This window comes from Schistocerca piceifrons, chromosome 1, assembly GCF_021461385.2.
Source record: "Schistocerca piceifrons isolate TAMUIC-IGC-003096 chromosome 1, iqSchPice1.1, whole genome shotgun sequence".
NCBI classification, from domain to species: Eukaryota; Metazoa; Arthropoda; class Insecta; order Orthoptera; family Acrididae; genus Schistocerca; species Schistocerca piceifrons.
Genome location: NC_060138.1, coordinates 134,875,535 through 134,888,814, shown reverse-complemented (window position 1 = coordinate 134,888,814; position 13,280 = coordinate 134,875,535). Strand labels below are relative to the sequence as shown.

The window sequence follows — 13,280 nt, the reverse complement described above, 5'->3', positions numbered from 1 at the left end:
CGTGGTGGGGCAATGTTGTTAATGCTTGCTACGTAACAGAGACGCGTATATTCTCACGCTAAAACTTGCAGCTGGTGTGGTCCTTTTAGTGTTAGCGTAAGATCTATACTGTTCTTCTGAAGGGCTCTATCTTTTAACATGGGCTGGGGGGTGGTCTTGGCGGCCGGCTGGCGACGTGGGTGTCTGTCCCTTATCGTAGGGCCTTCTAGCTTAACACGGTTCTGCTCTCGGCTTCTGTTCTCGTTTCTCCCCTCGGAACTGCGTCTTTTTCACGGTGGGAAGGTATGACATGCATTTAGGCGCTCTTGTGGCAGTCTGTGGTATTCCATTTGCTCACTCGTTGATCGTATTACTTTGGTTAATTTAATGTCTTGATTTATTCGCAGCTATGTGACATACTGCCGGATTTGCTATCATGCCAGGGGTTTCATGGAAGGTGTTGGATTTGCCTGACACCTTACAAGTTTGTTAGGAGATAATTCAGCATTCCAAGATTACATGATATGTTTATGCGGAATACGTTCCTGAAGACTATTTGGAAATCCAGAGTATGTGGAATTGTGAAGGATAATACCAATAACATCTACTATTTCGGCTCTTTTGAGGCCCTGCAGCCACCTGAAGAGCTACAACGATACTTCACCGACAGAGGACGTGCGTTCTAGAAGTTTAGTCACTACCGAGACTTTAATACTCACCTGTGTGGGCATCTATGCATCATGTTCCCCGTAACGTTCAAAAACAAGCATATATAAGATGGTGCGTCAAGCGTCCAGTCGTCAGCTGAAGTTCAGGTGGAATGTTGTATACTCTGGCTTAAACAGAACGATCGTCAGAATTAAGAGCGAGTTACTTCACACGGACTGTTTTAAGCAATGGAGACTGGAGTATTGCGCTAACTGCTCTGCAGACAGAATTGAGAATATCATACGGGCTAACAATAAACGTCATCCGGAAATTAATAGTTGTAACGAAATTGTGGGAGCAGTATCTGGAGCTTACGATATTGACGATTTAAACGACGTTTTAAAACGGACTGAAAAAGAGGTTGTCCTGCATGCAAACATCAGTACACTTAAATTTGAAATAGAGACACCGAAACCAGCCACTGACTTTAAACGGAAAGATTCAATAAGACGGCTACTGGATTTCACAAAAGAACAGGTTTTCAAGAAGGATTCCAAAAATTTTCCAGACCCGGTCTGTCAGTGGCTATACTTCCTGTCAGTACAATTTGTGTCGAGTGTAACATTGCAACGATCTCAATGTTAGATTGTTTCACACAATTTACTGATTCTTCCCATGGGTTGGAAGAGGATAGAAGATCATTGAGAGCGCCACCAACACTTATTTGTGTGGGAAACATAGAAGGTGTTGCAATTTATGAGAAACAAAAATTCGACTAAAAGGAAACAAAAATGTATGAAGTACAGTCTACACGAGCGAAGCAGTGAGCAGGAAGCTAGTAATAAACAAAACAGGGTGGCTGATCCTATGACAAGGCATCATTTGCCTTGAAGAACAACGTAAGTGTTGCATGACTGTGAAATACAATCTACATCTACATACGAGGTCTTTCTAAAAGGTATCCGACCTTTGATTTCCCCGCGTAAAATATAAAAGATAGCGTGGTACCACTGTACACAGTAAAGGAAGAGACCTTTATGCGCATGCGTGAATTTTGTACCCGCCTTCCAGCACGTCAGTGGCTGCCTGTCGGTCGCTGAGGGAGGTGCCACACAACGTATTCGTCGGGTTACCGATTCTGCCAAGATGACTGAACGTGTTGAGCAGAGATACTGCATCAAATTTTGTCAAAAGTTTGGTGATTCTCAAAGCAAAACAATTCGTAAGATTCAGCAGGTGTTTGGAGAAGGTGAGATGGGTGTAACACAAATTAAGGAGTGGTTCAGCCGATTCAAAAATGGCCGCACATCAGCGGAGAGTGACCAGCGTTCTGGCAGGCCCCAAATTGCTCGGAGTGCAGCTGTTGTTGAGAGGGTGCAAAATTTGGTGATGGCAGATCGTCGTTTGACCGTGCGGGAGATTGCCCAAGAGGTGAGGGTGAGTAAAGATTCTGCACATGCAATTCTGCGTGATGATTAGAACATGCACCAAGTGGCTGCGAAATTCGTGTCCAAGTAGTTGTCGCCGGAACAAAAAAACCTCCGTTTTGACGTGGTACAAGACATTCTGGACACCACCAACACTGATGCTGGGTTTCTGAACACCGTTGTAACTGGAAACGAGTCATGGGTTTACGGGTATGGACCAGAACAAAAATACAGCCGTCGCAATGGAAGCGTCCCGAGTCTCTAAGACCGAAGAAAGTGCGGCAGGTGCGAAGCGAAATCAAGGTGATGCTGACTGTCTTCTTTGATGCCCGTCGAATTGTGCTTCACGAATACACGCAGGAACGACAAACAGTGACAATGGAGTACTATCAATATGTTCTCCAGCGACTCCATGGCGCAGTTCAGTGCAAAATACCAGTCATGTGGACGGCGAAAAACTGGGAACTGCATCACGACAACGCCCCCGCACATTCATCCCACTGGATCCAAAATTTCCTGGTCAAACGTGGAATTTGCCAACCTCCCAACTCTCCAGACATGGCTCCTTCAGACTTCTAGTTGTTTCCAAAATTAAAGACGCTACTAAAAGAACCCGTTTTGAGAGTAGAGAAGAGAGAATGAGGAACACGACGACGGAGCTGAACACCATTCCAAAATAAGGCTTCCAGACGTGTAGCCAGCAGTGGACGGATCGGTGGTCTTGGGGTGTGCAAGCACAAGGGGCATACATTCAAGGGGATTAGGATCCCAAACCCGTCAAGTATTCGAAATATTTTTTCTGGCCGAAGGCATGATACTTTTTAGACAGGCCTCGTACAGTACATAATTCACACAAAACAATATACTTTATGGTCGAGATTACTTCGTTACAGTGTTCCAGATTTTCTTTCTTATAACATTTCCATGTCGGGCGAGGGTAAATGACACTCTACATGGTTCAGCATCCCCCAGTCCTTCTCATCTTATTCTTAAGATCCCTATGCGGTATTACGACGGCGACAGCAGAAAATTCATGCAGTCTCTGTAGAGGGCTGGTTTTTTGAACTTCCTCTGAAGCGTCACCTTTCTTCCGATGGTTAGCAAATAAGTTTCTCGACAATCTATTACACTTTTGTATGGGCTATAGCGACCATTTTGCATCTGAACAGCATGCCTCGAAATCGTTCGATGTCTATCGTCATGCCTACAAACGCTGTGATAACGTATTAGTCGCACCAGAAAGACGCGTTACAGAGTGCAGTTTCCCTGAACTCTTCCAATAAATCCAAGTCTTCCATTCGCCTTCCCTAATGTTGATGTTATTTGACCGATCAGTTTCACACCGCTTCTTACTACTGCCCCTCTGTTCTTACGCTTTGTTGTCAGTTAACGATCTTGAAACTGAATACTATTGGGTTTTCCCCTATGTTACTGGCATTATTTTCTGTTCAGCCACATTTAACGACAGCTACCATTTATTACCACAAGTGAAAAATTACTCCAGCTGTTTCTAAATTTCCTTACTGTGAAGATAACAGATCAGAGGGTATCAAAAAATGTAACTGTGTTATCCAAAACAGGATGTTCTCGAAGATCGACCAGGTAGAACTGGCGATGTCCAACAACTCGAATGGAGGATACCCCAATTCATCTCCGCTAATTTCTCGAGCCTGGAAATTGTAAGACAACTGAAACCGGAATACTCTACCTTTTCCTTAGTTTAACCGAACACTACTCTCACACATGCAAGTAATTATCCAGAAACGTTAATGTTATGAGTGATCACTCATTGACCAAATGAAACGGTTACCACTGATAAGATATTCTCCTGAACAAACTACACAACTCTTGGCATGCTACCGCCTGCTAATGTAATAGCGGATAATGTACAGCACGCAAACTTCATCTGCACAGCACTATAATTTGTATTACATTAAGTGCAGAACAATAAAAAACAAAATGCAGATGAACACCTATAAACTACGTAAATTAAAAATTTGTCTAACTTTTACATTAGTATTAATAGCAACTGTTTGAAATAATTACTGCGCCGTAAATGAATGAGCTTGCAAATTATTAAGATTATAGAAAGAAATAATTCAGTCAACGAAATCAAGTTTTAACTACTGTTCTGAACGTTACTGAAAATAAATGAGAATAGCTATACAATATAACACGCCACAGTAACGTAAAATGAATGATCAATAAAAGCTACTGTTGTATCTATATACTGAGTTTTCACAGCATCATCATCATCATCATCATTTAAGGCTGATTATGCCTTTCAGCGTTCAGTCTGGAGCATAGCCCCCCTTATAAAATTCCTCCATGATCCCCTATTCAGTGCTAACATTTGTGCCTCTTCTGATGTTAAACCTATTACTTCAAAATCATTCTTAACCGAATCCAGGTACCTTCTCCTTGGTCTGCCCTGACTCCTCCTACCCTCTACTGCTGAACCCATGAGTCTCTTGGGTAACCTTGCTTCTCCCATGCGTGTAACATGACCCCACCATCTAAGCCTGTTCGCCCTGACTGCTACATCTATAGAGTTCATTCCAAGTTTTGCTTTGATTTCATCATTGTGGACACCCTCCTGCCGTTGTTCCCATCCACTAGTACCTGCAATCATCCTAGCTACTTTCATATCCGTAACCTCAACCTTATTGATAAGGTAACCTGAATCCACCCAGCTTTCGCTCCCATACAACAAAGTTGGTCGAAAGATTGAACGGTGCACAGATCACTTAGTCTTGCAGGAGAGAGTAGATCGTAGCTGAGCACTCACTGCATTAGCTTTGCTACACCTCGCTTCCAGTTCTTTCACTATGTTGCCATCCTGTGAGAATATGCATCCTAAGTACTTGAAACTGTCCACTTGTTCCAACTTTGTTCCTCCTATTTGGCACTCAATCCGTTTATATCTCTTTCCCACTGACATTACTTTCGTTTTGGAGATGCTAATCTTCACACCATAGTCCTTACATTTCTGATCTAGCTCTGAAATATTACTTTGCAAACTTTCAATCGAATCTCCCATCACAACTAAGTCATCCGCATATGCAAGACTGCTTATTTTGTGTTCACACATCTTAATCTCACCCAGCCAATCTATTGTTTTCAACATATGATCCATATATAATATGAACAACAGTGGAGACAGGTTGCAGCCTTGTCTTACCCCTGAAACTACTCTTAACCATGAACTCAATTTACTGTCAACTCTAACTGCTGCCTGACTATCCATGTAAAGACCTTTAATTGCTTGCAAAAGTTTGCCTCCTATTCCATAATCTCGTAGTACAGACAATAACTTCCTTCTAGGAACCCGGTCATATGCCTTTTCTAGATCTATAAAGCATAGATACAATTCATAACACTTCTCCATTATTTACCGTAAGTTAAAGATCTGATCCTGACAACCTCTAAGAGGCCTAAAACCACACTGATATTCATCCAACTGGTCCTCAACTAATACTCGCACTTTCCTTTCAACAATACCTGAGAAGATTTTACCCACAATACTGATTAAAGTTATACCTCTGTAGTTGTTACAATCTTTTCTGTTTCCATGTTTAAAGATTGGTGTGATTACTGCTTTTGTCCAGTCTGATGGAACCTGTCCCGACTCCCAGGCCATTTCAATTATCCTGTGTAGCCATTTAAGGCCTGACATTCCACTGTATTTGATGAGTTCCGACTTAATTTCATCCACCCCACCTGCTTTATTGCACTGCAATCTATTGACCATTTTCTCCACTTCCTCAAATGTGATCCTATTTCCATCCTCATTCCCATCCCATTGTACATCGAAATCTGAAACATTACTGATCGTATTTTCACCTACATTGAGCAACTCTTCAAAATATTCCCTCCATCTGCCCAAGGAATCCACAGGATTCACAAGCAGTTTTCCTGACCTGTCCAAAATACTTTTCATTTCCTTCTTACCTCCCTTTCGAAGACTGCTAATTACACTCCAGAATGGTTTTCTAGCAGCTTAACCCAAAGTCTCCAACCTGTTTCCAAAGTCTTCCCAGGATTTCTTCTTGGATGCTGCAATTATCTGTTTGGCTTTGTTTCTTTCTTCAACATAACTTTCTCTGTCTACCTGAGTTCTAGTATGTAGCCATTTTTGATACGCCTTCTTTTTCCTTTTACAGGCTGCCTTGACTGTGTCATTCCACTAAGCTGTTTGCTTCATCCTACCTTTACACACTACTGTTCCAAGACATTCTTTAGCCACTTCTAGTACTGTGTCCCTGTACCTTGTCCATTCCTTTTCCAATGACTGTAATTGACTACATTCAACTAACTGGTACCTTTCTGAGATCATTGTTATGTACTTGTACCTGATTTCCTTATCCTGATGTTTCTCCACTCTTCTCTTCCTACATATGGACCTGACCTCCTGCACTTTCAGCCTCACAATACCAATTTCGCTTCAGATTAAATAATGATCAGTGTCATCAAAGAATCCCCTGAATACACGTGTGTCCCTCACAGCCTTCCTGAATTATTATATAGTCAATGACAGATCTGGATCCCCTGCCTTCCCAAGTATACCGGTGAATATTCTTATGTTTAAAAAAGGAGTTTGTGATTACTAAGCCCATACTGGCACAGAAATCCAAGAGTTGTTTCTCGTTCCTGTTGGCCTACATATCCTCTCCAAATTTACCCATAACCTTTTCATACCCTTCTGTTCGATTTCCAATCCTGGCATTAAAATCACCCATGAGCAGAACACTGTCCTTGTCCTTTACTCTAACAACTACATCACTGAGTGCATCATAAAAACTATCCATCTTATCTTGATCTGTCCCTTCACAATGCGAATATACTGACACAATCCTAATTTTCTTGCTAGACACTGTCAAATATATCCACATCAGTCGTTCGTTTACATACCTTATTGCAACCTGCTGGGTTCCATTTCTTTCCTGATGTAAAGCCCTACACCCCATTGTGCTACTCCTGCTTTGACTCCTGACAGGTAGACCTTGTATTCTCCCACTTCCTCTTCTTTCTCACCCCTTACCCGAATGTCACTAACAGCTAAAACATCCAGCCCCATCTTACTTGCAGCCTCTGCCAGCTCTACCTTCTTCCCAGAGTAGCCCCCATTGATATTAATAGCTCCCCATCTCATTACCATTTGTTTGCCGAGTCGTATCTTAGGAGTCCCTGGTTTGTCAGTTTGCAGGTGGGACTCCGTCACCTCCAAAGGTCCGAGCCATTTTGCTCTGATTGTTGCCAGCATCATATTTAAAGCACCAGGGAAGCAGGTTGCTAGCCTTACTTGCCCCGAGCCCCATTGAGTTTTACCCCTGGCGGTTGAGGGACTAACCGGTGGATTTGGTAGTCTTTGCCGTATGAGCACAAAGGTGACCACAACTCAGAATATGTCCGAGATGCCCAGCCTTATTCCAAAGTAACTGGTATCCCGACTGTCGGGACCACTTACTTGGCCACTCGTACGTTGCCCGTGGTTCATGAACTAGGACATGACTACAGGAACCCACACCATGAACCAGCTGTGATTAGAAAAATGTAGTTCGTGCTGTCTCTTACCCATTGTCCCTTCACGACAGGTAGCTGATGTTGCCAGCGAGTCGTACGCGTCAGCGACTTTAGTCCATGGTCCGTGAGCGTGTGATCCAATAACAGGTATCGTCTTGATGTACTCCTTCATCTTGGGCAATTTTTGCGAATTTAGCAGGAAAGATCGACGTCTGCAGAATTAGTTTCAGCTTACATATTTGCGTGCAGCGACGAACATAGGAAGCTTGACATAATCTGAGGTTGTAATGTATACTGTACAACATCGTCAATTTTTAGGGTGATGGTTTACTAATCAATTGCGGCGCGTGAGTTTTCACAGTATACCCGCCAGCACTACGAAAGTAAATCATGCTAATCGTACCGTAAGACATTTTTTCGCGATTTATACCGAACACTCGTGGCGTGCACTATTGTCTCCATAATCACTTCAGTCACGCAGCGGTTAGCACACCGTAAGTTCACAGTTAGTTCGTAGAATCAGTATACGACAAGAAAATGCGTTATCATATTTTCTGTTAGATTTAACTGTCCGTGCTTCGTGCTGTCTACAAACGGTTTCTTTACGTCGTGCACGCAACTTACCGATCTGCACATCAAAGTTTTATGCTTAATGAATCAAAACGCGCAGTTCTGGCTAATGAGCAACGTGACATGTAAAATCACTAGATCTTTAATCGTGGTACACATCGAAATGATAAAAACGACACTGTGCAAACACTGATAATTTTAACTGGCCACAATCACATAGCATTGCAGTAAATGCACGGCCGAACCTCCATTCTGTACTTCTTCAGCCTGTGTTGATGTTTCTCTCTCGACATATCTGTATACTTACACACCATTCATACATCTCGCTTCTCATAACACTTTCAATGATTCTGATTACATTGATTTACAGTTTCATGCCAGAACACAGTTTCATGTTACTCTACTCACCGAAACTTAATTAAATAGTCGTGTTAATTAACAAGAGAACATGCAACATCAGAACAAATGAAAATAGCAATCATATTCATCACAAGTACATTATGTAAACAGGAACATAACTGAACCAAAAATTTAACTTACGATATCTTATTCTGAAATAACATTTTCAAAGTACAATGAAATGAAAACAAAAAATACGTAAAAGAAAATGCATGGAAAAACAAACAGAAACTAAAGCGTTCTAAGGGTCATCTTCACATTACGATCGTGTAATGGAGTACTACTCTGTAGACAACATAGAAAGCGTAAAATTTTGTAGTTTATCTCACAGAATCTGATAAACAATTAGGTATACTGAGAGCTATATCGGCCGTATTAGACTTCCTTTCCGCACACAGGATGTTATTTTCGTTTCCGTAACACATTCGCCGTTCAATATAACGTGCTTTGTTCTGTTAACCCTTTCTGCGTCTGCGATTTCAAATGACATCATTAAGTATTCCTGGATTTTTTAAGCTGCCCAATGCTTCAGTGATACCGTCTGGCATCGCTTTACGTAGTTCAGAGTTTGGCTAACAGATCACAGTGGCGTTTGCTTTCGTGACTCGCCGTTTGTTTGAAGTGCAGAACACAGAAGTGTCGTGAGTTGTGCTACTGCATTCGTGAGTGAATAATAACTGTTGTGTTTAGTTTTATTCTGTGTGTAGTTCCTCAAGAGCAAGGGAGAGAAATATGGTAAGTTTACAATACAATTATGTACGCATTTTTTTTGAGTAATTATTATGTAATTTCTAATGATGCCATTGAGAATCATTATTTTATTTATTAACCAATTGCTTCAAAAGAACATTTGTAATGGATATGGCATATGTGCAAGATATACAGTAAATATTAACCTAAAAAAAAATTTCCCCAATTTTTTTCTAAATGTGACGCACAAAGGGTTAATGAAATATACAGTGTTTGGGCATATACTCCGTACGATCATACCTTCGTGGTGATCGACGAAATGGTACACAAATCTAGGAAGACTAAAGCTACTTCTTCAGCCGCGTCTACCATTGCAGCAAGACGTCATTCGTATCATAGGTCCTGGTAATGCAGCGTTCCGGTGCAGGAAACAGTCGGTTCATTTCTTGGCAAGAAACGCTGGGCGAAGCGAAGGTCACGCCTCGCGCGTTCGGCCTTCTCCGCCAGATTTCGGGGAACGGGAGTCACGAGATACTACAGCTGCTGCCGCCTCGCGTAGCTTGGAAGTTTGGAACAGTCACTCGCATGGCGTGACACAGTCAGGAGGTAGCGCAGTAGGAAGTGCACATCAAGTATATATGCAGCAGGTAAGAACGCTGAGCCTGCACGATTCGTATCGTAAACTTATATGTGAAACTGTCAGTGAAATTTCGAAGTAGCTATTATAAGAGCAGGATACGCAGCTGGAAGAGGCGAGTCGCGAAATGCTTGTTACATCGTCAGTCAGACATGTACCAAACGTTGATGCCCGTCCCATGTTGCCTAGCCGCTCGCTCCATGCTTCATGAGATTTGACCTCAGGTGTTCCCTTTTTATATCATAAGTGTTCACTAACATAGCATAAATTGCACCGTAAGATTGGGATCCTGGCGTACTCCCCAAGTTTCAACGAACCACTGCAGACGTCGGTGCGTGGAGGAATTAAAGCCTTTAATCGGATTGAACTGGCGATTTTGCGCCGCTACAGAGGTGACAACTTCTCTGATTCAGAAACTCTGCCACTTTCTTATGTGAATGCAGCTTCCCTGGCAAACTACACTGGCGATTTCTTTTTGGGAAATCAGCCGCTTAATGTGTCCTTGTTGCCAGAAAAGAAATTTGTAGAAACGTCGCTCCAAAAGGGTCATATTACGCTACTGCTTTCACGAGGAGAAATTCATCGGTGTCAATTTGCTAGATTCTCACGCAGTTTCTTCAGCCGGCTCATGAACCACCTGTTCAAACCCTAACAAGTGTAAAGCGTCGTCTAGACTAAATATGCACGAAGGTTCAGACACAGAACATCATATGTCTGTTGGCATATTTATCTGTTGGCGTGTTGGGAGTGTCTGCGCTTTTTTCACACAGAAGATCTATTAACTCTTCGAGGTTATGCAGACATCTGTTTTAAGAGGGGCCAAGTGCAGACGAATTTTTTAGTTTTCATTATTTGTGTTTAATCTGATACGAAGTTTTCTCGTTCTCTTAGTGATAGCAAGAGACAGTAAAATGTAGGAAACTGTTCAGTGACGCTTTTAGGCCTGCGTGGAGTAATTTCGGCTTGCTACGAAGTGACGGAATATAAATGAAAGAAAATTACCGGTTTCCTTATAATTCTCCTCTTCTCCAATAAAAGCTGATCAATGTTTGTAAAATCAGCTAGGTCTGAAAGTGCTCCTTATGAAATAGGCAGCATACTTTGTAGTACCTCTTGACTGAATAAAATTCCCTTGCAAAGGTAAGCCTTAATCAAACTTGAAATGGCTCAAGTCATAGCCTTAAAAGCATGTTTACACTCTGAAAACTCGTGACAGCAGCAGTGAAACACAAGTGTCGATGGACCAAAACGGCAGTGCTTACTGAGAGCCCGTTAAATTTGAGATATTACAGAGGCCTAGCGCAGTGATTGCTACATCGCCTGTTCAATCAGCGTAAATCACTTACGGTCTATAATGACTGGTTCAGTTTTTTACATTGTGAAAGGCAGACTTTTGGTCTTTTCGTTGCATACGTTTAATCATCAGAATGTTTACAAAGCATCGGGGTACACTGTTGGAAAAAAATTAGTACACCCTTTGTGGTTTCCAGTTCACTCAAGGTTTATTGTTGCAATAGTGCGTATGGATTAAATGAAATGATTACATTACAGACCAGCAGCACACAAAGTTCCGGAGTACTAGGTTAGGACCAATGCTGAAACATGTCCCGGCAGAGGTTCGAGTCCTCCCTCGGGCAGGGGTGTGTCTGTTTATCCTTAGAATCTTAGGATAATTTAGGGACTGATGACCTTAGCAGTTAAGTCCCATAAGATTTCACACACATTTCAACTTTTTTTTTTTAAAAACATGTTAGTACGTGGTGTAGCCTCAACAGGCGGCAGTGCATGCGCTGACTCTGACATCTAGTTGATCGTACAGATGCAAACAGTGTATTCAGATACGTTATGCCATGCCTGCTCGACATGTTCACGTATTTCTGTAAGAGTTGTTGGTTGATGAGTCGCATGTGTCACTTCTCGTCCCATCATAACCCACACGTGCTCGATTAAAGACACATCCTGAGATCATGGTGGCAAGGGAAGTTGCTGCATGTCTGGCAGAGCACATTAAATTTCACGAGCAGTGTATGGAAGAGCATTATCCTGTTGGAACAACACACAACGCTCTCCGTTGGCGGACGATATCGAATCCATTATGAGTAAATATGCTATACCCCAGGTGGCATATGCCATAATTGGAACACAATGGACGTTGTTTTTCATGCTGTTCCTATTTTTTTTTTTTGGCCGTGTATGTTAAATGGAATTGTTGGAAATCGTAAAGCAATGGTCTGTTTGTTACTTTCTGCATGTTTGGATGGTGCTGATTCCGCAACTGTCGTTCAATAAATGAAACCCCACGCCAATTGCTTACGCTGTACCTGGCTGCCTCGTTCATTGCAACTGTTTCACACATTTATTTATTCTAAGTATTACCTGATCATTTTATTTGAAAAACGTAGCATTGTGCTTCTGAAGTACGTCAGAATAAGTCGTTAAGCTAAAGCATGCTAAGTGTAAATGTCTTGGAATCTACAGTTTTTTAATTATGTTATGAACATTTTTCTTTGACGTATTTGGGTGCGAAAGTGTTCAAATCGAGCTTAATTTAATGTTTATATCATGTGACGTTGCTTTTATACTGCAAAAAAGTAAGCTGTTGATTCCATCTGTACTTGCACTGTACGTTGTCTCGTCTCCTATTATAAAAAATAGGAAAATATTTTTATATCTATCATATTATATATTAACATTCGGCAGTTTCATATCAATGCCCAGTTATAAAGGCCGAAACCGGTGGTGTGTGGACTTAATAAAGCAGTAATTAAGCAATTTGAGCGGATTTTCATTAATTAATGATGTGTGAGTCATTGGTGCGTATCCATTCACGATGATTCGTATTCAGTTTCAGTGTTGAACTGGATTCTATGTCGAATTAATATAATATCTGTTTCCACATTTTCTGAAGGAACCTCTCCATAATGCACAACGCTTAACTTGTACCGTCTGCCACTGGAAGTTGACTATCGCTGTAACACTGTCGCGCTGACTGAAAGAACCCGCGACGAAACTGGCCGCTCTCCGTTGTATCTTCTCTATTTCCTCTATCGGCTCTTCTTGGTAAGGATCCCAGATAGATGAAAAATACTCAAAAGTCGGTCGAAAAACGGCCTTATATGCATTTCCTTCGTGGATGCTTTACATTTCGTTGAGGTTCGTCCTATGAATGCGTCTGGCATCTGCTTTACCTACAATTTGCTTTATAGTCATTCCACTTGTGATCGCTCATGATAATTACTCCTAGATATTATACGGTAGATACTGTTTCCAGCAGTTTGTCATCAATAGTATAGTTGTGCATTAGTGGATTACTTTTTCTATATGTGCGCAGTGTCTTACATGTATTTATGTTCAGAGGCAACTGCCGGAGCCTGCACCATTCATCCGTCCTCTCCAGGTCTTTCCGC

General features: G+C 41.8%; 1 protein-coding gene across 2 annotated transcripts in view; it reads left to right on the top strand.

Moving 5' to 3' along the window:
- The first annotated feature begins 9,178 nt into the window (after positions 1 to 9,178).
- LOC124804610 (protein roadkill-like) overlaps positions 9,179 to 13,280 on the top strand; it is a 40,699-nt gene continuing 36,597 nt past the window's right edge. Inside the window, exon 1 of one of the 2 annotated variants that reach the window (XM_047264819.1) lies at positions 9,179 to 9,281. The gene's annotated coding sequence lies outside the window, so the exon portion shown is untranslated. Of the gene's footprint in view, positions 9,282 to 9,806; positions 9,884 to 13,280 lie in introns of those variants that run through there. The other variant, XM_047264812.1, reaches the window with a different exon arrangement.